This window comes from Pan troglodytes, chromosome 9 (genome assembly GCF_028858775.2).
Source record: "Pan troglodytes isolate AG18354 chromosome 9, NHGRI_mPanTro3-v2.0_pri, whole genome shotgun sequence".
Taxonomy (NCBI): Eukaryota; Metazoa; Chordata; class Mammalia; order Primates; family Hominidae; genus Pan; species Pan troglodytes.
The window spans coordinates 102,804,475-102,829,903 of record NC_072407.2 but is presented as its reverse complement, the minus strand read 5'-3'; the positions used below and the strand labels follow the sequence as shown (position 1 = coordinate 102,829,903).

At 40.2% G+C, this 25,429-nt stretch overlaps 1 protein-coding gene across 3 annotated transcripts in view; it reads right to left on the bottom strand.

Moving 5' to 3' along the window:
* Window positions 1–25,429, bottom strand: part of ARHGAP42 (Rho GTPase activating protein 42) — a 312,104-nt gene that overhangs the window by 228,172 nt on the left and 58,503 nt on the right.

Below are 25,429 nucleotides of genomic sequence, written 5' to 3'. Positions count from 1 at the left end.
TCCAGGAGCTGGTTTTTTGAAAGGATCAACAAAATTGATAGACCGCTAGCAAGACTAATAAAGAAAAAAAGAGAGAAGAATCAAATAGACGCAATAAAAAATGATAAAGGGGATATCACCACCGATCCCACAGAAATACAAACTACCATCAGAGAATACTACAAACACCTCTACGCAAATAAACTAGAAAATCTAGAAGAAATGGATACATTCCTCGACACATACACTCTCCCAAGACTAAACCAGGAAGAAGTTGAATCTCTGAATAGACCAATAACAGGAGCTGAAATTGTGGCAATAATCAATAGTTTACCAACCAAAAAGAGTCCAGGACCAGATGGATTCACAGCCGAATTCTACCAGAGGTACAAGGAGGAACTGGTACCATTCCTTCTGAAACTATTCCAATCAATAGAAAAAGAGGGAATCCTCCCTAACTCATTTTATGAGGCCAGCATCATTCTGATACCAAAGCCGGGCAGAGACACAACCAAAAAAGAGAATTTTAGACCAATATCCTTGATGAACATTGATGCAAAAATCCTCAATAAAATACTGGCAAACCGAATCCAGCAGCACATCAAAAAGCTTATCCACCATGATCAAGTGGGCTTCATCCCTGGGATGCAAAGCTGGTTCAACATACGCAAATCAATAAATGTAATCCAGCATATAAACAGAGCCAAAGACAAAAACCACATGATTATCTCAATAGATGCAGAAAAAGCCTTTGACAAAATTCAACAACCCTTCATGCTAAAAACTCTCAATAAATTAGGTATTGATGGGACATATTTCAAAATAATAAGAGCTATCTATGACAAACCCACAGCCAATATCATACTGAATGGGCAAAAACTGGAAGCATTCCCTTTGAAAACTGGCACAAGACAGGGATGCCCTCTCTCACCGCTCCTATTCAACATAGTGTTGGAAGTTCTGGCCAGGGCAATCAGGCAGGAGAAGGAAATAAAGGGTATTCAATTAGGAAAAGAGGAAGTCAAATTGTCCCTGTTTGCAGACGACATGATTGTTTATCTAGAAAACCCCATCGTCTCAGCCCAAAATCTCCTTAAGCTGATAAGCAACTTCAGCAAAGTCTCAGGATACAAAATCAATGTACAAAAATCACAAGCATTCTTATACACCAACAACAGACAAACAGAGAGCCAAATCATGAGTGAACTCCCATTCACAATTGCTTCAAAGAGAATAAAATACCTAGGAATCCAACTTACAAGGGATGTGAAGGACCTCTTCAAGGAGAACTACAAACCACTGCTCAAGGAAATAAAAGAGGATACAAACAAATGGAAGAACATTCCTTGCTCATGGGTAGGAAGAATCAATATCGTGAAAATGGCCATACTGCCCAAGGTAATTTACAGATTCAATGCCATCCCCATCAAGCTACCAATGACTTTCTTCACAGAATTGGAAAAAACTACTTCAAAGTTCATATGGAACCAAAAGAGAGCCCGCATCGCCAAGTCAATCCTAAGCCAAAAGAACAAAGCTGGAGGCATCACACTACCTGACTTCAAACTATACTACAAGGCTACAGTAACCAAAACAGCATGGTACTGGTACCAAAACAGAAATATAGATCAATGGAACAGAACAGAGCCCTCAGAAATAACGCCGCTTACCTACAACTATCTGATCTTTGACAAACCTGAGAAAAACAAGCAATGGGGAAAGGATTCCCTATTTAATAAATGGTGCTGGGAAAACTGGCTAGCCATATGTAGAAAGCTGAAACTGGATCCCTTCCTTACACCTTATACAAAAATCAATTCAAGATGGATTAAAGATTTAAACGTTAGACCTAAAACCATAAAAACCCTAGAAGAAAACCTAGGCATTACCATTCAGGACATAGGCGTGGGCAAGGACTTCATGTCCAAAACACCAAAAGCAATGGCAACAAAAGCCAAAATTGACAAATGGGATCTAATTAAACTAAAGAGCTTCTGCACAGCAAAAGAAACTACCATCAGAGTGAATAGGCAACCTACAACATGGGAGAAAATTTTCGCAACCTACTCATCTGACAAAGGGCTAATATCCAGAATCTACAGTGAACTCAAACAAATTTACAAGAAAAAAACAAACAACCCCATCAAAAAGTGGGCGAAGGACATGAACAGATACTTCTCAAAAGAAGACATTTATGAGGCCAAAAAACACATGAAAAAATGCTCATCATCACTGGCCATCAGAGAAATGCAAATCAAAACCACTATGAAATATCATCTCACACCAGTTAGAATGGCAATCATTAAAAAGTCAGGAAACAACAGGTGCTGGAGAGGATGTGGAGAAATAGGAACACTTTTACACTGTTGGTGGGACTGTAAACTAGTTCAACCATTGTGGAAGTCAGTGTGGCGATTCCTCAGGGATCTAGAACTAGAAATACCATTTGACCCAGCCATCCCATTACTGGGTATATACCCAAATGACTATAAATCATGCTGCTATAAAGACACATGCACACGTATGTTTATTGCGGCATTATTCACAATAGCAAAGACTTGGAACCAACCCAAATGTCCAACAATGATAGACTGGATTAAGAAAATGTGGCACATATACACCATGGAATACTATGCAGCCATAAAAAATGATGAGTTCATATCCTTTGTAGGGACATGGATGAAATTGGAAACCATCATTCTCAGTAAACTATCGCAAGAACAAAAAACCAAACACCGCATATTCTCACTCATAGGTGGGAATTGAACAATGAGATCACATGGACACAGGAAGGGGAATATCATACTCTGAGGACTGTGGTGGGGAGGGGGGAGGGGGGAGGGATAGCATTGGGAGATATACCTAATGCTAGATGACGAGTTGGTGGGTGCAGCGCACCAGCATGGCACATGTATACATATGTAACTAACCTGCACAATGTGCACATGTACCCTAAAACTTAAAGTATAATAAAAAAAAAAGAAAAAAAAAATAATAGTATCTAACACTTAAAAAAAAAAAAAAAAAAAAAAGAAGGAATGCTACTGAGCTTGCTGGTGATGGGAAAAAAGCCAACAGTTGATTAGAAAGAGTCACCAATAATATTCTGCACAAACTGTGGAAAAAGTAGAAAATGTGTTTTTACCAATAAACTACTGATTTTCTTCAAGAAGGTAAAAGATGACCTGAAAGGCTGTTTACAAATAACTTTGAGACTCAAGTTAAACATACTCTGCAATCCTGACTTCAGTCTGAACAAGACCCAGAGTCTGACTAAACCCAGAAAAAGAATTCTTTATTTATGGGCTGAAAAAGAAAAGCCCAGAATAATAAGAAGTAAATCCCCGGGAGTCAACAGCCCAGGATGCAACCTAACCGAGTGATTAAGAATGCAGACTCTGGAGCCAGGCTGCCTGGGTGGAAATCCAAGCCCCACCACTTACTTGCTATGTGACCTTGGACAAATTATTTAACTCCTCTGGGCCTTTGTTTCCTCACACAGTCAAGCACCACATAAAAACATACACCACAGTAGTTACATTAGACTATACTGTAGCTGCCCTACACAGGTGCATCTTTTTAAAAATCTTTTATACTGTATTTTTACTGTACCTCTTCTATGTGTGTATATATTTAGATATACATACTTACCACTGTGTTACAACTGCCTACAGTACTCAGTACAGTAACATGCTGTAAAGGTTTGTAGCCTAGGTGGGATAGCCCACTTCACCATACAGACAAGGTGTGTAGTAGGCTATACCATCTAGGCTTGTGTAAGTATACTCTATTATGTTTGTACAATGACACAACAGCCTAAGGACGTTTTTCTCAAAATGTGTTCTTGTTGTTAAACGATGCATAATTATATATAAAATGGGAAGATGGTATAACCACCTTATAGAATTGTTTTGAGGATTATATGAGTTAATATTTGCAAAGGGTTTAGAACTGTGCCTGGCACTTAATAAACCCTATTTAAGTCTAATAAATAAAAGTAAATCAACTCCACAGTGCAGCATCAGGAAAATTTTAAAGATCCCATCTCTCAGAGCTACTCTGATCATTTATGTCAACCCAGCCACAGATGTCTACATCAATAAGAAAGTAGAATTTTCTGGAATTCACTCTACACTTCATTTAACAGTGTCTCTTGCATGGGTTCAAGTCTAATATCTGAGTCCTTACATTTAATCAAGCAATAGGAACTGATAAATTCTCCCTCCTTGGCCAAATTTTAGTCAGGCTCCTTTAAGCCCTCTTCTTGACTAGGCCTCCACTTTGTGCCTGACCCTTGCTGGGCCTGCAGAGCCTAGTTTTAGCAAGGATTCTACTAAGTCAGTCTAGAAAGAATCCCCTACCCTCAATATCTGTTCAAATTCCTCATCCCCCACCTTTCTTCAGCAAGAATCCTACTACCGTCGATGTCTCTTCTTAGTCATTTTCCATCCACCCAATGCCCCACATCCTGCTCCTTGGCAATAAATTCCCACTTGTTCTTGTTGTATTTAGAGTTGAGCCAGATCTCTCTCATCTACTGACATAGTCTTTACACCTGTTGTGATAGTCCTGAATAAAGTCTTCCCTACCTTTTTTACAAATGTCAAAATATTTTTTATTTAACAGAATAATTGTGGTCCTATGCCTAGACATAACGCCAGGACTTACTGTGGCAGCCCCGACATTCATGAAACCCCAAGTCCAAGTACCTATCAATGTGGGCACTCAAGATTGAATAGGTCTCCAAACACGAAGGTCACATTTTGTACCACTGTCAGCCAAGGACCTACCAACACACTCACCAAGGACAATTCTGTAGACCACCGACTTCAAATTTCAGACAGGCTTTTCTTTTTAAACATACATTAGACAGTTTCGTTTTTAATTCTGGGTGCTCTCCCTGAGACTTAGGAAAACCATTCCATTTAACACCCCTTTATTAGTATATGTAGTGTAAAATAAAGGCCTTATGTTCTGCTGGATTTGAAGCCCTAAATGTAATTCCTACAGCAGAGTTGAGACTGGGGATACAAGGGCAGATCAAGATGCTTGGGAACCCTTCAATGGATATCCTTCTTTCTCTCCCCTCCTCGCCACCACCAAGCGTTCTTCTGAACTTCACTCAAACCTAGATGAGCCTATTTGGAAGCTCTGTCCTAGGGAACTCATGACACAACCTCCCATTTCTTCCCAGACTGTTCTTGACTTCCTATGGCCTCGTACCTTGACTGAAAAAGGTAATCTGTTTTGTCCCTGCACAGAGATCACTGTGAATGCACAACAGTAATCCCCATCCCCAAACAAGAACACAGTGGCCCACTTATAAGCTACTCTGTCAAGTTACTGAGTATGAGTGCTGAAGGCAGATTAACTGGGTTAGAATTCTGCTTCTACCAATAATTAAGTGTCATGACTGTGGGTAAGTTTCATAGCCTCTCTGTACCTCAGTATCCCATCTGTCAAGTGGAATCACTTATCAGGGTTATAGTAAGGAGAAAATGAGTTAATATAGATAAAGAAATTAGAACAGCATCAAACACATAGAAAGCACTCAGAACATGTTGACGATGTCCATGTTCAATATCTAAGAAAGGAAAAAGAAAAATTTCAGTTTCAGTTATGAAGATGGCAACTCTTGGAGCTTACATAACCTTGGAAAGTGCTCAGGACAATCTGTTGATAGCAGTTTCAACTTTTCTTGCTACACTGCAAAGCCATCAAGCCGTGACAGTATTATTGTTCAGCATTTCTGGGTAAGAGATGGGTGTCTATTTCAACTCTTGATGGAATCAAGAATGCATGAATGATCCTTTCACAGTCCTTCTGGAAGCATAATGAGAGACAGGATTATATAAGAAAATACGGCTCTCAACTAGTTCAAATGATAATTCCAAGAATGAAGGGGAAGTCTGAAATATGACACATTTTCAACTTCAAGTGTGTTCGGGTTCTTGATCTTCTTCCTATTTATTCTCATTTTCCTAATGCCGAAGTAATGATGAGGTCAAAAAAACCATCAAGGTAAAGAAGTTATGATATTTTCTGGCAGTAATAATGATCAACCTCTAAAATGAGGAATCCAGCTCATGCTTTTAATCTTGGCTCCATCTCCTACTGACTGTGCGATTCTGAATTAGAAAGCCCAATATCTTCCATTAATTTAAAATCACATGAAACAATATTTTTCTAATTGTCTAACTAAAGTTTCTAAACCATGACCCAGCACAAAAAACAGAAGAGCTGTTTCTAAAACCTTTTAAATAAAGTTCATCCATATCATAATAGAAAGGCCTTGATTTTAAAACCTAATAAATTTTAAAATTTGTTGTTGAGTGTTAAAATATCACACTAAAGAGTCAACTTTTTCTCTTAAATATAAAATGAAAGATCCCATGCCATCTAAGAATCTAGTTTAGACAGGGGTGTCTCTCCCTATTACTACCCAATATTCACTTATTGGTGAGCAAGTTGTGCAAGGTAAAGATACTTCACATGCCCCCCACACCACACACACACACACACACACACACCCCACATCCTTCCCATTTGCCTAACTTGAAAGTTAAGCATCAAGTGTCTTCACATGCATTCACATCATAACTCAAAAGAAGTTACACTGGGCTTTAATTAGTCAACAGTGTTTTCATATGGAAGAGTTAACCTCCAGCTTCCATGATTAGATGATGCTAATGAAACACTAAAACTTCATTTCATTAGAGGAATACAAAATACCTATAATTAAATAAATATTTAGTTAAAACTTTTCTTGCACATAGACTTAAGAACTGAGGTCTCCCTTTTATTTTGGAAGTGTTAATGGAATTGCTTTTACAATGTTAGTTATGGAAGTGGGCTATATATATTTATGTCAGAACAAGTACAACCAGTCAGTCCATTAGTTTAAGGTAGTTCTTCCTAAAATCCAGCTTCTCTGGGATTGGATCTAAGGAAGACTCACAGGAGCAATCTGTCTCGATATATGTGTTGCAGAATTATCATCTTTTCACAACCATGCAGAAGGCAGACATAATAAAGCAATGAGAATACAAAGGTTAAAATAGAATGTATCCTTCCCTCCTGAAGGGCACAGTCCGGTAGGGGTGTGAGGCATGTAATTAATCATAACAGAGGGCAATCGATAAATTCTCTGACGGAGATTAATAACAACAATACCTAGTACCTGATACTTCTGTAAGCATTTAATATAAATTAACCCATTAGTCCTCACAATAGCCGCAAGAACTAGATGCCATCACACCCATTTTACAGATTAAGAAACTGAGGCACAGATAAGTTAAGTGACTTCCCCAAGGTCACACAAGCTAGGAAAAGCAGAATCAAAATTTCAACCCAGGGCGCCAGCTCCAGAATCCCCAGTTCACCACATTGCCACACTGCTTTGCACATAGACCTTAAATAAAGGTGGCAAATAAAAAGGCACATCAGTTTGGATTGAGTGTGTAGGGGTAGATTTGTTAGAAGACTCCCTAAGAACAGGGACTTGAAAGATGTAACAATGCACCAGGAAGGCTAAAACAGTATGTCTAGAATCTTCCAAAGGGTAGCTTCCACGTACATACTCAACCATATCTATAAAAACTCATACCAAGCTAAGGTACTGGTTATTGTCTGAAACAAGCCTGCTATTCTTTTGTATCTATGTTTTTATTGTTACTCTACCTACTTAGAACATACTTTTCTCTCATTCTCCGTTGCCAAAAAAAAGGCCTTTTTTCAAGATTTCTCTCAAGTCCTCCTCAAGTCCTCATTTTTTCCAAAAAGCTCTTTCTGACCCCTTTCAACATGACACTATCACTGCCTTTAACTGCCCATTATGTTGGGATTCTCTGGTGATGCTTTCACCTTTATCTCACTGATTTGTAAACCTAACCTACCCACTTTATATTAAGTAGTATATTAACGGTAGGAAACTTTACCATCTATGAACACTAACCAAGTATCCAAGACCCTACCTTGTAAACAACAGCTCTTTTGTTGAAACCATCAATTTCTGCAAATTGGGTAAATACTCCAAGCCCCTGGATGTCTTTTACCCTCCCTTCTTTCCTTTCACATTCTTACAAGCCCCTAATGTGGCTTTTACAGTCACTGGTAAAACATAAGTTATTCACTTTCAGAAATAATGATGATGACAACAATGTTTTACTACTTACAAGCAGCTTTAATGTACACTTTCAATAACAACAGCAATAGTCTTGGCAAGATGTCTTACTTTTTCAAAGTTCTTACATACTTAAATCTTACACAAAGCTATGAGGGCCAGTGCTCTGAAAAGTTAAGTAATAACTTGCCTGGAGTCTAAGAGCTGGACTCCAACTGGAATAGGTTTTCTGCTTCCCAAACTGGATGCTCTTTCATGGCATATCATAGTTAATCCCCAAAGAATGATGGGCATTAAAACTGGGAGGGGCTAGGCATATTGGCTCATGCCTGTAATCTCAATGCTTTGGGAGGCTGAGGCAGGAGGATCACTTGGAGCCAGGAGTTGAAATTGAACCTGGGCAACATAGCAAGGCCTTAACTTTACAAAAAATGATTTAAAATCAGCTGGGTGCAGTGGCTTGTGCCAGTGGTCTTAGCTACTCAGGAGGCTAAGGTGGGAAGATCACTGAGCAAAGGAGTTCAAGGTTGCAGTGTGCTGTGATCATACCATTATACTGTAGCCTGGGTAACAGAGTGAGACTTGTCTCAAAAAAAAAAAAAAAAAAAAGAAGAAGAAGAAGAAGAGGAGGAGGAAGAGGAGAAGGAAGAGGAAGAAGAACTGGGAAGGCTATGAGCCTTACAACATTTAACAAATCCTTTACCTGCTATATAAATTTTAAAATAGCAAGACTCCATGTGTTGGACTCTATGAGAGCTAGCTAGCTATGCTGAGCATGGAATAATCTACCAGCAAATGCACATAAAATGGTCATTATAAAACACCATGTTAAAAGACAAAGGAGCCGGGCACGGTGGCTCACGCCTGTAATCCCAGCATTTTGGGAGGCTGAGGCAGGTGGATCACCTGAAATCAGAAGTTCGAGACCAGCCTGGCCAACATGAGGAAACCCCATCTCTACTAAAAATACAAAAATTAGCTGGGCACAGTAGTGCACGCACCTGTAATCCCAGCTACTTGGGAGGCTGAGGCAGGAGAATTGCTTGAACCCGGGGGGCAGAGGTTGCAGCGAGTCAAGATCATGCCACTGCACTCCAGCCTAGGAGACACAGCAAGAATCTGTCTCAAATAAATAAATTTTAAAAAAGACAAAGGAAATGTATGCTCATTCCTCTACTTTCTAATGCCACACTGAATAACATCTTAGGTTTTAGGCTTCTTGAAGGTAGGTATATATTCATCTGTTTTTGCCCTTAGTGCCTAATAGAAAGCAGATACCTGAAAAAGAGTGAAAGAAAGAAATTTAAACTAACTAGCAAAACATTCTTAACATTAAGAATTCACTATAAACAGATGGGCATAGTGGCTCCCGTCCGTAATCCCAGCACTTTGGGAGGCCGAGGTGGTTGGATCACCTGAGGTCGGAAATTCAAGACCAGCCTGACCAACATGGTGAAACCCCATCTCTACTAAAAATACAAAAAAATTAGCTGGGCATGGTAGCGCATGCCTGTAATCCCAGATACTCGGGAGGCTGAGGCATGAGAATTGCTTGAACCTGGGAGGCGGAAGTTGTGGTGAGCCGAGATCATGCCATTGCACTCTAGCCTGGGCAACAAGAGCAAAACTCCATCTCAAAAAAAAAAAAAAAAAAAATCACTATAAACTACTGAAAAGCTCGTGGTACTAAAAATGCACACAAATATCACAGAAAGCCTTAATAAAAAACACATACATTACACAGCAGAGTAATGTACTGAGTAATGTACATAGCAGAATATGTCAAGGAAACATCAACTAAGCCTTGCTTTTTTAATAACTGCAGTTACGTTTTTAATGTGCTCTCAGGGAACTATGAGGGCCAGATTGTTAAATGGAGAAAAGTCAGAAGAGAAGAATACTGGGTGTGGCAAAGTATAAGAAAAACACAATGAAAATCTGCCAGTAAAAAACATTCCTAACATTTACTTGAACAAAGTTTTAAAACACAATCTTTGCTACTTTCTGTTTTATATACATGCCTAGAAAATAGCAGTTATCTGATATTAAAAATCGGTCTTCATTAAGAGGGCCCAGAACAAAGTTTGGTATGTAGTAGTCATTCAATAAACCAGAGTTGAGCTGAAAGTTTGAGTAACTAACAGAAATGGAAATCAAGGAATTCTCTTTCCTTGAAGGCCTTGAGAAACACTGCCATGAAGCAAGGGGCATGTCCACAGGAGACCACTGAAGACAGAATTACCAGAGAACAGTGGAGCCCTGATGTTGTTCTTCATTCCCCTGAAAACGCAAAAAAAAGCACAGGCTACCCTGCGTCACTGCAGTAATGTGCTGTATTCCAAGCTAGAACAACATGGTTGTTTGGGCACTTTAAAGTTGGTAAATCAAGTTAGCCTAGCTTTAGGCAGTCTCATTCATTTTTACAGCAGAAGTATATTCAGAGTCTGCATCCCGCTTTGCAGTGGATACATCCACCCTTCTGGCAGGCATATTAAGTTAAGCATCTGTTTTCGATGTCTTATGTGATGAAGGTGCTCAGATCCGGAAAGAAGTCCTTTGATTAGAAACAATCATTCTTTTATGTCACAGACTACGTCTGCACAAGCGTCAGAGAGACATGGATGCCAATCCAGGGATCACCACTTACTGCCATGTGTTTCAGAGCAAGTACTTAGCCCCTCTGAATCGTAAGCTCCTCATGTGCAAAAGGAAGATATTAATCCTTTGCAAGACTGTCATGAATATTACATAAAACTGGCTTAGCACAGTGTCTGGTATAGAACAGAAACTTGAAGTACTGATTCTCAACAAATGTTAACTATTAAACCATTATTTATTATGATGGCAAATACAGAATATGAAATATTTTCATTGTAAGCATAACATATTTAATCTGGGTATTAAATTACTATCTTCAAGAGAGCTTCAGTGAAAATAAATAGTGGCACAGGCCTCTAATGAAGACCAAACAGTTCGTAATCCCATAAATGATATGTGTCTGGCAAGCAGTTCCAGAAGATTTCAGCCTAAAAATAACAAATAGGAACCAACACTTGGCCAGATTTTACCCGGGTTCTATAAACCTACGAATTCCATAAAAATTAAAAATGAAAAACCACAAAGACTTCACTTTGCTACAACCCAAGTTAAAAACAGAAAGTTCAAAGGATAAAATGAACCACCCATCTTCCTACCCTGGGGAAAAAACTTGAAAAGAGTGGGTAAAGAACAGTGGCACAATGTCGTTCTCTAGAGTCTCTTTCTGCCTCAACAACAATTCCTCTGCCACCTCTCTTGAGATTTCTCTTCCTCAGACTCTTGACTTCAGAGGACTTTCTCTTTAGCCACCATGTTTTACCTCAATAATGTTTCTCTTTGTAAAGTACTGTCTGTGTTATCTCTATGCAAACCACTCCTAAGTGGTCATTTAAGTTTAGATGCTGGCACCCCAAGCAACACTTTCTGAAGTATCTCCTTTACCTTTTTTTTTTCTTTAACTACAAATACTAAGTTACCCAATATAGAGGAGTTTCATTTTCCTAAGCTTCCCACTAACTCAGGGGCGGCCTGGCCTGCTTTGCCTGGGCTTCCTGGTCTGCCTACCCACCCATACCACTGCCCCAGTACAACCACTCACTTCCCACTGTTTGCCAAGCATTTACAACTTACTCTCTTATCAACAGTAAGGGAAAGCCTCAGTATGTTAGCCTCAGTTACAGCCCATTTCTCCTTTTATTACCTAACATATCCATCCACCCAAGATAATGACTTTGGAAGGACATTTGGTGTTATCTTATCTTTCATGTCACATATCATCCTATTGCCAGCTCTTACAACTTCCTTTCTCCATCCTGCCCTTCTTGGTGTCATATACATTTGTGGTTAGATCATTACTAGTTTAATTTCCTTTTTTTTTTCTTTTTGAGACAGAGTCTTGCTCTGTCACCTGGGCTGGGGTGCAGTGGCGCAATCTCGGCTCACTGCAACCTCCGCCTCCTGGGTTCACACGATTCTCTTGCCTCAGTCTCCCAAGTAGCTGGGATTACAGGAGCCTGCCACCACACCCGGCTAATTTTTTTGTATTTTTAGTAGAGATGGGGTTTCACCATGTTGGCTAGGCTAGTCTCAAACTCCTGACCTCGAGTGATCCTCCCACCTTGGCCTCCCAAAGTGCTGGGATTACAAGTGTAAGCCACTGCACCTAGCCTTTAATTTCATTTTAAAGGACATACTAAGCTATTACCTTCTAGGCTAGTGAAAGATGTCATCTTTCCTCTATGTTTTTTGAATCATCCTTTCTCTCAAACGATTCTTTGCACACTCAAAATGCCAGCCAAACAAACCGATCTAAACTTAACTCTCTCAACATCCACAAAGTCATTGTGCACGTCAGAAACAGCCCTTTGTCTCTGCTGTGACCTTCAAACGTCTTCAAATAGAGAGGTATGCACAGCTGCAGGACTGCAAATCTGCATCATACCATCCAGGGGCTACAATAACATTAAGATACCAAGATCTGGTCTGCAAGAGCTTCCTGGCTATACTTAAGGATGGTGCATGTGGTTAATTTCAGTCCTATTAACGTACCTTTAAAACTTGCCACTTTCTAGATTAAGTAATCCTAAAATTACCCTGGGTAATCCAATCAGTGCAATGTATCTGCTGATTTACAGATACCATATGTTGGGTGCCTTATGGTATGCAGTCAGAGGTTCAGAAAGCTATGGACCCTCTTATTGTGTCTTCCTGGGACTACAGCTTTTATTTGAAAATTGGGGAGAAGGAAGCCAAGTAATTTTACACAGTTTTGCATTTTTTAAATGCATATATTGAGGTAAAGCCTATTTCATATGAATTAGCTTGTACCTGATATTTCCTCTGAGGCAGCCAGTTTGGGCTATGTCCCCAGACTACCAAGAGGGGACTTTTCCCCTCCTCTCATATTAGATGTACTTTAGGAGAAATCTCTGAGAAATATTGCATTACTGTACTCTGCCTCCTTTTTTGTATGTCTACTGAAATACCCTAGACAATGATCCCTTTTATTATTATACTTCTTTGTGTCTAAATCTTATAACTCTCCCTGAACAGCAAGGTGTGGAGGGCAGAGAACCCCTCCAGCCTTTACTGCACCCAACACAGGACCTTGAAAATAGGAAGCTGTCAATAAACAGAACTGAATGTGGGAATTCAGAGTATTTAGGAGAGGTAAATTAAGGCCTTTTTAAGATTGGCAGAGAGCAATTAGAGATAAGAAGCCAGGTGCCTAGACACAGGCTTGCCCCTAGCTATAAAAGGTGCTATGAGGAAGAGAGGAAAACCAGAGCCCCAGCAAACACACAGACTTAAGATATGGACATCAAATCAAGCCGATGAGATGTGAGGAGCCAGAGAGAATGGCCAGAAGGTTCTTTCATTTAAGATCTGTTAGCAAGCTGCAGGGTGATGGGGGTGAGTGGGGGACACCTGGCTGCTGACAAAAGCAGTCCGGATATTTTTACCTGCTAACCTACAATCTCAACATTGCCTTATAAAACATCCACTATAAAAATGATCCTGGTGGTCTATTCAAGCTTGATGGAGTGAGCATTCAGTTAAAAAACAAACAAACAAACAAAAAAACACTAAAATTTTTCACAAATATAAATCATTAAAGAAAAGGCCGTCATGGGCTTCTATTTCTTTGCATAACCTTCTAACACAAATAGATCTAATTAAAAAAATATTAAGAGTGAGGATATTGGTGTCAGACTCACTACTAGTTAAATTCTGTTTTGCTAGGTGGCCAAGTTAGGTTACTTAAGCTCTGCAAGTTTCAATTTACCTATCTATAAAATGGGAATAATATTAATATACTTATTTCATAAGATCATTGTGCTGAGCAAATGAAATCATGCATGTAGAGTTCATCATAGCACATAGTAAGAGCTTGATAAACTATCATAATTATAATTACTATTAATTTTTAAAGAGGTAAACAATGACTGGAAAGACATGTTACTTATTTGCTCTCAGTTACTAAACCTACATATCAGCCTATTTCTCTGGACCTAAAAAGATAACTCATCATTTTATGATGCAGCCACAGTGCCTGCCAGTCAAGGAAAAAACTACAGTGACAACAAAAATCATTACAGTCAAACTGTCCCTATTCCAAAAGGTAAATTGATCATTTACTTAAGTGCATTTTCATCTCAGCTGTTTAGCATCATGCATCATTAATAACAGTTATGCAATACATATATTGCCTCCAAAGACTAGGTTTATTACTACAACTTCAAAAAAGTATCATCTCAGTAGTTAATAGATATCTGCATTCCAGCACGCCTTAACAAAAACATTCCCGGATCCAATAATAAAATCTGTTTACCCAAGCAAAGAAACAAGTTAACACATTCACACAAACCTCCAAAAATTTTCCCAAGTACAATTTAAATGGAGTGACAAACTTAGAATGTGATTATAGCTTAAGTGGCTATGTTTAAGTTGCTACATTTATTGTTACAGCATATTTGGGTCTTCACTATTATATTTTTATTGATTTTTCTTTGATCAAATGAAAGTGTTTAATATCAGATAATATCATGGCTATACATGAACAGTATGGTTATGTCAAAAAGAATCTTTTCACATAGCAATATGACTAAGGTTCTCTTAAAGACTGGAAATATTTTATAACGGATGGTAACTGAAAGAATACATAAACCACTCTCTTGGATAAGATGTGGATGAATGCTGGCATCATGCCTCATCCTTCCAAAAAGAAACAAAAAAGCACACTGTCAAACAGGGTTGAGCCTGGGCTGCCAGGGAAGTAAAGGCACAAAGATCATTATTCTCCATTTACACAGTGTTGTTTTGTGAGTCAATTTCAAGAAACTCATTATCCTACATGTTTACAGACTTCATTTTTCTGCTATCCTATCCCATTTTGACATACAAAAGCAATTTTTGAAACTATTTTGGAAAAATGGCATTTTTAAATTGCAGATTTCATTATGTACCCTTAGAGCCACCCCATTTTTAAGGTATCACAATAGAGATGATGATTTTTGGTGAACTATACTATTTTATGAATTTTTCTGTTCTAATTTAACTTCCAAGTGTTCCACTTTTAAGAGATTGACTTACTACAGCCATCTCACCACCTTACATGCACATGATGGGATTTTTCAAATCATATTAATATTTATAGCCCTTATCTCATTGGAACCCTACTGAGGAAATAAGCTGTGTAGGTAATTATCTCCATTTTACAGATGAGGAAACTAAGGCTCAAGGTTAAGTGACTTACCCAAACAACAGAATCAGGACAGGAATCTCAATCTGCCATGTCAAAATCAACCCTCTTTCTATACCACCTTAAGTAACTATGGATGTTCCTTTTAAGCCTATAATTCTACCATACTGGATTTAGCTAAGTAGCAAATACAAATTTCATTTTCACATCATTTATAATTTTCATGTCTTATTTACCATTTTCTCACTTTAAAAAGTCTCATTCTTACTGATCTTCCTATATTCTCACCACGTAACTATTTTAACTGCCAAGGTATTATATATTTACATGGAATGATTATTATAAAAATCTATAAATGTCTTTAAAGAAGATATGCATCTTATGTTTAAAGTATTATTTTTATTATTACGGGGTGATTCATGATACTGATCAGAAAGCATAAAAATAAATCTCAATCTTTTATTCTAAAAACTAAGCACAAAGTAAAACTCATTCACCTAAAATGCTGTGCTGTTTATTTGAGCCATTAACATGTATGCACTTCAATGATATGTACACAGAGAGCAACTGCCTGCTGTGATTCTGAATAGTGAAGATTTTTATTTAGCAACCAGAACTGAGGAATTCCAACTGTGTCAACTTGTGCAACTACGTCTGGCTGTAGAGCTTTCCAAACTTTGGAAGACATGTTATCTCTAATTATCATCTTACTGCAAATAAAAGAGACTTTCATACAAATGATACACATAATTTATGCCAGGTTTTAATCAGCATGTAATCGGCCTATGATTGGGTCACCATTCAATAAAAAACTTAACAAATGTATATGCCGTTTTCAACTCTCTAAGCATTTTTGGCTTACTTCAAAACTTCTTATCATCGGTTCCACAAATACTACAAATTTTAGGTGCTGTCATTTTTATTTACTACAGTTCATATATTCTAAGATGATAAATTGTATTTAAAAATATATATATTTTTTGAGACAGGGTCTTGCTCTGTTGCCCAGGCTAGAGTGCAGTGGCATGATCATTGCTCACTGCAGCTTCAACTGCCTGGGTTCAAGCTATCCCCCTGCCTCAGCCTACAGAGTAGCTAGGACTACAGATATATGATATGACACCATGCCCAGCTAATTTTTTTTTTTTTTTTTTTTGGTAGAGACAAGGTCTCACTGTGTTGACCAGGCTAGTCTCGAGCTCCTGGCCTCAAGCCATCCTCCTGTCTTAGCCTCCCAAAGTGCTGAGATTATAGGCATGACCCACCATGCCTGGCCAAAGACGATATATTGTAAGACCTCTATCCAATTTTAGAAATGCTAAAATATTAAAACTGTGAAACTTAGATTCAGTGAGTCATAGTGTACCTTTATATTTTATATTTCCATCAGTCATATTAAATAATGACATTATATAGAGCATGACATTGTCAATTAAGGAAAAGCATTATCCCTAACCTCAAATAGTTAATAACCTAATGAGACAAACAGCATATACTGCACTGCCTCAACTTCCTTTTCCTATCTTTGAACACCACAAAACCTTAACACCATGAAAAACCTATCTTGTAAATAGATCTCTGTTGTCCCTGTTATGACAGGGGGGAAATAAGAAATAAGTTCTTTCTTAGTTTTTCATTCATGCACATCTAGGGCCTGATACCTTCAACCTGATACCTTCAACTTACTACTATTCCCTTGGGTTTGTTTTTGGCAGATGGTCTAAGCCTAAAACAAGACAATGAGACTCAAAGAAGACAATGAGCTGACAATGGCTACCAGCAGCTGCTTATTTATATAAGTCATCTGAGAACCCTAGAAATGCTCAAACAGTGGAACTGTGTGCAATATTTTGGCAAGGGCTCTCCAGATAATGAACAAGATAGTACTAATATCTCTCTGTATTTTCAGGACGAAAACTCATGAGAAGAGATGTACATCTGAGAAATGAAATTGTGTATACTGTTACTGCTTTTTCCATATGCTCATAACTTTTTAAGTATGGAAAATTATCTATAATCTAAGACTCACATTCACATTCAGATGTTGTGTAGTGTAGGGACCCAGCCCATTGTGATTCAAGGTCAATGACTTTTATGATAAACGAAGTAAAGTTTGGGCACCAGTTGCTACGAGGTCTGTGGTAGGGATGGGGCAGGAGCAAGCATTGTCTTCAGCCTCCACATATGTGCATGCATGCGCATGTGTGCACACACACTCTTACACCCTGGCATTTATCACTATTTAACCCGTAGCATATTTTACTCACTAATCTGCCACCCACACCCCCTGCCATTAGAATCTAAATTCTATGAAAGCATAAATGTCAGCCTATTTTGTTCACTGTTCAACAAACAGATTTGGCCCTAGTATTTAAAGGCACTTAGCTAGTTTTCCATAAACAGATGAATGAGACCAAAAGCATCCAGAGTAAAGTCCTCCAATAGTGGTCTTCTTAAGATATGTATATCCTATAGTGGAATAAAGCTGGATAAGCACAGCACTTTTTTATGATTACTTTCATGTGAAAACAAATACAAATAAATTACAGAATAAAGTAAAAAATATACCTTAATGAAATTTTGGCTCATCATTAACAGAATAAAGCTAAGTAGTGATTACTCTTATTGGGCAAGAGGGGTAGGAGTTTAGAATGGGGTATGGGTTGCCTCTGTTCTCCCTTGAGGAGTGATTTTAAAGGAATGTGTAGAAAGCATTATACTGGAACTAAAGCATCACAAACAAAAACAGCATTCTTTTTAAAAATACATCTATAAAGAAATTAATGTTTTCTACTTATATATTTCAATATTAAACAATGTTCCTTAAAGCTAACCTGAATCATGTAATTAAAGACTAAAATTAAGTTTTCCCAGAAGATTATTTTCTACAAGTGTGGAATAGAACTCAGCAAGGAGAAAGAAGATAATTAGGAGTGGCCTGAACGCAAGGTTCCTTAAAGTACCAGTTGGTTTCTGAGAATCATAAAGTAAGCACCTGACATAAAAGATCTTCATTTCCCTACTAAATATTTCAAGCATGTCTGATTTCTAGGTCACTGCTCAGGGCCTTAATTCCAAATTGAGAAAGATTTCTTTAATGTTCCTCCACAATCTAGTAGTGTTCATGTTTACAATGAATGGTAAAAACTGTATTCATACATACAGATAAAACCACTATAGTTAAGGGGAATCTTACCAATTTGGTGAGAAAGATTTTTTTTAACATCTCCCATATTAACCAGTCTAAATTTAATTTAAACCCATTTTATCATGTAGTTATAAGTAGCACTAATGGGAATTAAAGTTAAAGATTTACAATTTAAATAATCATCTGGGGCCATGTGGCCAAAATAGCAGATTAGAGGCAGCCTCTGCCACTTGGAAAGACAAAATATTGAGTTGAAATTCACACTGTTCACTTTTTTCCAAGGAGCAATGCAGGAACTTAACAGGAAAATGGGAAGAAACCAAAGACTCTTTGAAAGAAGCTGCAGGCTGCAGCCTACACTGAGAGCCAGGCGGAAAAACTGTAAGTCTCCAGAGTGTGAGAGAGGAAGAGACTGCCTCCAGGATACACATTCCCACTGGGAAAGCTGGCAATCCAGCCTACAGAGGGAGGCCTTAATCCTATCCAGTGTGGGAACTGATATAGCAAGCGGTGGGGCATGTAAAAGTAGGAACAGCAGCAAGAAGAGCCTTGCACGCACTTCCAGTCTCCAGCACAGACGGAGGGAAACCATTCCTGATTCTAACTGACAGGGGACCTCACAGAAATCTGCCAACTAACTCAGGCAGTGGCAGCAGGTTGAAAGAAGCTCTCAAATGAAATTCATAATATAATCTCAAGTGGGGACAAACTCCCTTGGCCAGAATCAGGGGGTGAGTGGGAAGCACTTTCCTTGAAATTGCTCCAGCCACAGGCACAGGAGATGGGCACCCCAGCTTTGTGGGCAGATGAGGAGTGGCATTGCCTGAAAGCCAGTTCCTGTCTCCAAGGAAAAGAATGATGGCCTGGGGCAGTATTGAGCAAAGACGGCCTGGAATTCAGCTAGCTGCTGCTAGTGAACACTGCAGGTGAGAGACCTGCCTTATCAAGTGCATGGGAGCTGGGTGAGGCTTCCTGCTGCCTGTTACTCCCCACTCCCTGAGCGAACTCTTCTGTGCAGCAGAAGCTACACTCCTTCCTGGAACATCACCCCAGCGGCCAGAGAACCAGTCCCCTCACCCCCACAGGGGCCTCTGCTTGCCCTGTACACAGAGAACCAGAGCAAGGGCCTGCCTGACCCAGCCCCCACCTGGCTTTGCCCCTCAACCTGCCCTGGTAACTTAACACAAGGGACAGAACTTCTGGGAGCCCTACGTCCCCAGTCATCATCTGGAAACCAGAGTACATCCCCTGGGTAACATAAAGCAAGCACAAATCCCATCACTACTGTGGCAGCTGGCACTCTCTTGCGAGCATCACCTTCTGGCTGGAAGCCAACCAACACAGACCATTACAGCATCCACAGGTACAATAACACTGCACCCAGGAAGGAGAAAACTTGTGCATGAGCTATCACTATAGCCTGCACCACCCTGGCTAACCAGAAGGTCCTAAGTCTGTCCACAGGACAAGTTCATTACTATTACAACCAGAATTTGAGAAAGCCAACAAACTAAGACTATTTATAACCAAGAAATCTCAGAGTGTATGTCACGCCCCCATCAGAATGGGTGCTGGCTGGTACCCACTGCTGAGAGGGTTGAGGACAGGTTACATCACTGGATTCCTTGCAGACATTCCCCCAGTACCAGCCTGAATTACGGCAGACTCACTGGGTGGCTAGACCAAGAGGAACAACAGTAGTCACAGTAGTCTGGCTCTCAGGGACTCCTACCCCTAGGGAAGAGGGAGTGCCCCACATTAAGGGAACACCCAGTAGTACAAAAGAATCCAGATGGCAAGCCTTGAGTCCCAGATCTTACCACTGGTGAGAAGTTTCAGCAGTGGCACAGTTGCAGTGCTGGGCTCAGCTAGGATAGTCTGCAACAATACCCCAACAGGCAGGCAGCCCTGGTGCTCGTGAAGGGCCTTGGAAAAGGGAACTTCTTTTACCCCTCATCCATGACTGTGAAATAACTGGGGCTTCTCTCACTGGAGCTTGGTGTGGGTGCACCTATAGATAACCTTTCTGGATCACTGCAGGTTGACTACATCCCCAGAGGTGGAGCACCCTCCAGGTTCAGGCTTGCACGAGAGGCACAGTCACAATTCCTCTCTGCTTGGAACATCAACATTTCTGCAGATGAAAAAAAGGTACCTGTTGGGCTGGGTGCAGTGGCTCATGCCTGTAATCCCAGCACTTTGGGAGGCCAAGGCGGTTGGATCACCTGAGGCCAGGAGTTCAAGACCAGCCTGGCCAACCTGGTGAAACCCCATCTCTATTAAAAATACCAAAATTAGCTGGGCATGGTGGCAGGCACCTGTAATCCCAGCTACTCGGGAGGCTGAGGCAGGAGAATCACTTGAAACTGGGAGGTAGAGGTTGCAGTGAGCCAAGATCATGCCATTGCACTCCAGCCTGGGTGACAAGAGCAAAACTCCATCTCAAAAAAAAAAAAAAAAAGTATACATCAAGGAAGAATGAAGAAAGCTTCAAGAGACCTCTGCAGTTCAAGACCTATAGGAGATGGTTGTTAGACATGAGTTCTAAATGTCTCTTCAAAGAATCAATATGTCAGTATGTTCAGTACTTTGCCTTCTACTTTTAAACTTAACTTCCTTATAAAGCAACCATATTCGATAACCTGCTCCACCCTGACTCATTCCGACTACCTGCTCTGCCCTGACTCATTCTCCACCCTGACTCATTCCGATTTCCTGCTCTGCCATAACCATTTTCCCCGCCAAACCACTCACCCCATCACTCTCTTTAAATTAGCCAATCGCAATTAGTTTAGCCTGTGCGGTCTAACCCTAGCCAATAGGGGAAGGACACAGCAGCAGGGGCCACGTGCATCAGGAATAAGAACCCCTTCCCCTCCCTTGTCCAGGTGTGCACTCACCATTGCTCCATCTGTAAGGGCACACCCTTCTATAGAAGTACGTTGCCTTGCAGAGAATTAGAAATAAAATTTTATATTCCAGTGCTATTTCTGTTGCAGCACCAAAACTTTATTTATAACAATTTGGGGGCTCATCCAGGATTACAGTCCCCTCTGGGGGGCAGTCTCTGGTTTTCTCTCATGAGAAGGGGCATCCCACCCCCTTGTGGCAGCCTCAGGGGTGAGAAATCAGGAGAAATAAGGAGAAATCAGGACCCAGTGTGAGGAATAACCTGAGCTCTCAGCAACGCAGAAAGAAACTGGCCAGCAACCTAGCTTAAAGGATCCTCACATACTATGGCGACAACTCTGTGCACAGACCAAAGAAGGAGAAGCTGTGGGAGCCAGTAAAGTACCTCCTTGGTGGTCAAATTCTAGAGGGCTAAATGTGTGTGGGGGTGAATGATCACAAACGACCCTACTTGCAGTGTTGTTCCAGTGGATGGTGATAAGTCCTACTGCTGGACGGAGCGAGTGGGTCCTCTCTGTGGTTCTGTAGCTACCTCATATGGCTTAAAGCAGATCCCGCGGTGGAAGTTATATTGGCACGCCTATCGGCAACACTAAAAGGGGCCTAATTATCCCTTGGGGGAGCAGCCAGAGAGGACAACACGAGTGGGAAGTGTGCAAGGGACCTTCAGAGGGGGAAAGGGAGGAAACAGGTCAATCTTCCAGGGCAGGCAAGGCGAGACATCCCTGGTTTGAGGGGTTGAGCCTTCCGGGGCAGGCCAGGCAAGACATGCCTGGTTTGAGGGGTTAGCCTTCCGGGACAGGCCAGGTGAGACATCCCTGGTTTGAGGGGTTGAGGCTTCTTGGGCAGGCAAGGCAAGACATCCCTGGTTTGAGAGGTTGAGCCTTCCAGGACAGGCAAGGCAAGACACCCCTGGTTTGAGGGGTTGAGCCTTCCACAAATTTCAGGGGGTTGAACCTCACATAAGCCTTCGGTAGTAAGAAAAGTATTCAGAACTCCCCTTTCCTTTCTTCTCCGGGGAAGAAAGAGTAGCTCCACTCCCACCGGTCCCTCCCCTAGGGAAGGGGAAGGAGAGGGGAGAACAGCAGCATAAGCTGCTGGGAGAGGCAGAGAAAGAGACAGAGAGTCAAAGAGAAAGAGGGAGAAAGAGAGAGGCAGAGAGAGAGAAAGAGACAGAGAGATAAAGAGGGAGTCAGAGAGAAAGAGACAGAGTCAAAGAGAGAGAGAGAAAGAGAGAGAGAGCAGTAGTAAAAACAGTGTACCCTATTCTTTTAAAAGCCAGGGTAAATTTAAAACCTATAATTAATAATTGAAGGTCTTCTCCGTGACCTTGTAACACTCCAATACCACCTTGCTGTCACTGTAAACAAGGGCGTAGCCCAAAAGCACTGAGGCCACTGACAACCCGTAGCCTTCCTAATAAAAAATCCTTAACCCAGTAACCCATAGATGGCCCAAATGCATTCAATCTATTAGCAGCAACTGCTTTGCTAACAGAAGAAAGTAGAAAAATAAATTTTAGAGGAAACCTCATTGTGAGCACACCTCATCAGGTCAGAACTATCCTAAGTCAAAAAAAACAAAAACAAAAAAGCAAAAAGATAGCTTACTGACTCAAGAACCTTAAAGTATAAGGCTATTCTGTTAGAAAAAGATGATTTAACATTAACCACTGAAAATTCCCTTACCCAGCAGGTTTCCTAACAGGGGATCTAAATCTTCATTACCATACAAAGGTCCAACCAGACCTACGAGGAACTCCCTTCAGGACAGTCGGGTGATTGAGGGAAAAAGACACAATGGGTATTCAGAGAGTGATATGGAAACTCTAGTAGAAGCTCTGTTAGGAAAATTGCCTAATAATTGGCCTGCTCAAACCTGTGAGCTGTTTGCACTCAGCTAAGCCTTAAAGTACTTATAGAATCAGGAAGGAGCCATCTGTACCAATCCTAAATTAATATGGACTGAACGAGGTCTTATTAATAGCAAAGAATAATTGAAATCCCAAACTTACAAGGTTTTCAACAAAAGTAAAGTTTGCTAAAAGTTAACAGTGTAACATGTATTATCCTAACTTCTAATCTTGTGGCCTTAGACAGTTTAGTCCACAGACATGACAGAAGTTTGCTTTGGAAAAGAATGGTTATCATCTTTGAGAAAAAAAAAGGGGGGTGGGGGGTAGAATTTATGTAAAAAGGAATGTTATATGGTAAATTCTTGTCCTAAAATAAATTAAATGGTTGTTTAGAGAAAGGGATGTTTGCAACAAGTCAGAAAGTTGAGGTATGTTGAAGAATTCTCTGTGAAAGTCGTGAAAAAAAATGTTATAAAAGGGAATTTATGCAAGAAATGTTGTATAATTTAAAAGTAATTAGGCCTCCTGAATGTAAAACTATTGAAGAAACAGTTTATGTGCAAGGTGTGTAAGGAAAGTAAAATACACTTTTGGTAAACGGGATTATAAGGAGGAAAAAGAATGTGGATTTTTACCTACATTAAAAGGTTCAAAAAATTTTTTGTTTTAAAGGTTTAAGCAAGTTTTGAAACATAATTATAAAGGTAATTCTGTGTGTAAACACATTGGGTAAAGTTAAAGGGATATCATCCAGTTTTTCTGTGAATTGGACATTAAAATAAAAGCACAACAGGATTTTCTTAAAGCACTAATCTGCCCTTTAACAAAAATTATAAAAGGTTAAAAAGCGTCTATAAAAATCTTACCTTATGGTCAGACATTAAAAATTGGATAAATATGTCTACAAGGTTTCATTAAAATTAACACACTAATATAAAGGTGAAATTTAGCTTATCTGGTATAAAAATCATACAGGAAGCACTGTTAAATATAAAATGGTGTTTGGCTTTCTTTGGTCTAAAAACTAATAAAGATAGGTGCTAAAGAAAATTTCTCAACAAGAAGGCACCAAGGACTATAAAGTCCACTCTTGATGTCCCCACATTTAAAACAAAGGATCAATTTCTTAGAAATTATATACTTGGTTTATCCTCCACCTTCTCCTCCCTTAAAACAAGAGGTCTTTTAGCACAGGCACCACCTTTGGAGTTTCCAGTACATCAGCATGGGCCTGGGGATCACATTCTCATCAAAGGGTGGAAAGAAGGGAAACTCAAGCCAGCCTGGGAAGGACCCTACCTTGTGCTGCTAACCACTGAGACTGCTACTAGTATGGCGGAAAGGGATGGACACACCACACCCAAGTCAAGCAAGCACCATTACCCTCAGAATCATGGGCCATTTTTCCTGGATCAATCCCTACCAAATTAGAGCTAAGGAAAGCTTAGTCTATCTCTCTTTTCCTTTCCTTTCCTTACCCAGTGCTTAAATCCATTACTATTCCTACCACTAGCAACTCTAACCCCACTTTAGAGCGCTTCTATGGTTTAGGAGCAGAGGTCACTGGAAAGGATCCTATAGGTTTCTTTAAGGTGCACTTTGTTCTGCCTCCTCCACCTCCTACGGCTGCCCCCTTCCCAAACCTACGAAATCAAACTATGACTCACCTCATGCCAAATGACAACAGCAAGGTCTCAGTAGTAGAAATAGGAGACCTAAGGCAAACCACAGCCATTGAAACAGGGTATAAAGATGTAAATGCTTGGTTAAAATGGATTAATATTCCGTCCACACGTTAAACAAAGGCAATTGTTATGCTTGTGTGCACGGTGGGCCAGAGGCCCAGATTGTCCCCATTCCACTAGGGTGGTCCTCCAGTCAACTGGGCGTGGGCTGCATGGTAGCTCTTTTCCCGGATTCTACAGCCTGGGGTAACAAATCGTGCCAATGTCTCTCTCTGCTATATCCCAAAGTTCGACACCCTGCAGGTCAGACCCCGAGGGCCATCCAGCTTCCATCTCCCAACACTAAGCTCACTTCATGTCTCCCATGACAAGAAGGAAACTTAGCGTTCCTTGGAGACCTGAAGGGATGCAATGAGCTTAAGAATTTGCAAGAGCTTATCAATCAGTCAGCCCTTATTCATCCCTGAGCAGATGTGCAATGGTATTATGG